The sequence below is a fragment of the Plecotus auritus genome (genome assembly GCF_963455305.1).
Source record: "Plecotus auritus genome assembly, chromosome: 8".
Lineage (NCBI taxonomy): Eukaryota > Metazoa > Chordata > Mammalia > Chiroptera > Vespertilionidae > Plecotus > Plecotus auritus.
Window position 1 is genome coordinate 116,870,663 of NC_137782.1, and position 1,891 is coordinate 116,872,553.

Below are 1,891 nucleotides of genomic sequence, written 5' to 3' on the forward strand. Positions count from 1 at the left end.
TGTGTCAAATATGAAGAAGAAAACTTCTCTCTCTGCAAGAAAAGGACTCGGTAGGGATAAAGTCTGTGGATAAAGTGTCCCCTCTTTCTTCAGGTAGCCAAACTAGATCTGCCTGGGGATTTCATTTCTTAGTCCAGTGATTTTCAACCAGTGAGCCATAAGAATTTTTGGAGAACCAATTAGATGGAATTGTCCTTGTTATGAACATCCTTGATATTGAACATGTGGTCCATGGACCAGCAGCATTGCATCATCTGGCAGCTTGTCACAAATGCAGAATCTCGCGCCCCTCCCTTGGTAGTGTTCACATAGACTGCCCTCCCCTGCAGGCCTGTTCACCCCCAAATGCAATACCTATTTACTCAGGGGCATTGACCTCTTTTCCTTTAGATTGTGAAATAAAAAAAATGACAACAGCCAACACAACAATAGCCATCGGTGTGAATAAATCAAAATTACACCTATTTTTGCCCTAGCCGGTTTGGCTTAGTGGAGACAGTGTCAGCCTGTGGACTAAAGAGTCCCCGGTTCGATTCCAGTCAAGGGCACATGCCTGGGTTTCAGGCTAGGTTCCGGCAGGGGATGTGTAGAAGGCAGCCAATCAATGGTTCTCTCCATCATTGATGTTTCTATCTCTCTCTCCCTCTCCTTTCCTCTCTGAAATTTTATATATATATGTATATGTATATATATATACATATATATATGTGTGTATATATATATATATATATATTTAAAGTATATATATATTTAAAGTATATATATATTTTTAATATACCTATTTTTTGTCAGATCAGCAAAAAATATATTTTTTGGTATGCCGCAGAATTTTAGTAATCAGTTTATGTGTGGCATGGGATGGAAAAGGTTGAAAATCACTGCCTTAGTCCATTCATACCGTATCTCTTCTTCACCACTCAGGTCAAGGTCTAACATAGACACCTCAGCCCTATAAATCCTTCCAAACTCCTGTAGCATTATTTTCACCATTCAACTTGGTAGTGTTCACATAGAGGCAAATTATTATATGGAACTAGAGGCCCAGTGCATAAATTCATGCACGGCATGGGGGGGGGGAGGTGTCCCTCAACCCAGCCTGCACCCTCTCCAATCTGGGACCCCTCAAGGGATGTCCGACTGCCAGGTGGGATTGGGCCTAAACGGGCAGTTGGACATCCCTCTCACAATCCAGGACTGCTGGCTCCCAAATGCTCGCCTGCCTGCCTGCCTGCCTGCCTGATTGCCCCTAACCGCTTCTGCCTGCCAGCCTGATCATCCCCTAACCACTCCCCTGCCAGCCTGATTGCCCCTAACTGCCCTCTCCTGCAGGCCTGGTCCCCCCCAACTGCCCTCCCCTTCAGGCCTGGTTGCCCCCAACTGCCCTCCCCTGCAGGCCTGGGTCCCCCGCAACTGTCCTCCCCTGCAGGCCTGGTCACCCCCAACTTCCCTCCTCTGCCAGCCCGGTCATCCCTAACTGCCTTTCCCTGCAGGCCTGATTGTCCCTAACTGCTCTCCCCTGAAGGCCTGGGTCCCCCCAACTGTCCTCCCCTGCAGGCCTGGTTGCTCCCAACTGCCCTCCCCTGCAGGCCTGGTTGCCCCTAACTGCCCTCCCCTGCAGGCCTGGTCCCCCCCAATTGCCCTCCCCTGCTGGCCATCTTGTGGCGGCCATCTTGTGTCCACATGGGAGCAGCCATCTTTGACCACATGTGGGTGGCCATCTTGTGTGTTGGAGTGATGGTCAATTTTCATATTACCTCTTTATTATATAGGATTGTCCTTGTTATGAACATCCTTGATATTGAAAGTGTGGTCCATGGACCAGCAGCATTGGCATCATCTGGCAGCTTGTCAGAAATGCAGAATCTCAGGCCCCTCCCCAAACTTAAAGAAT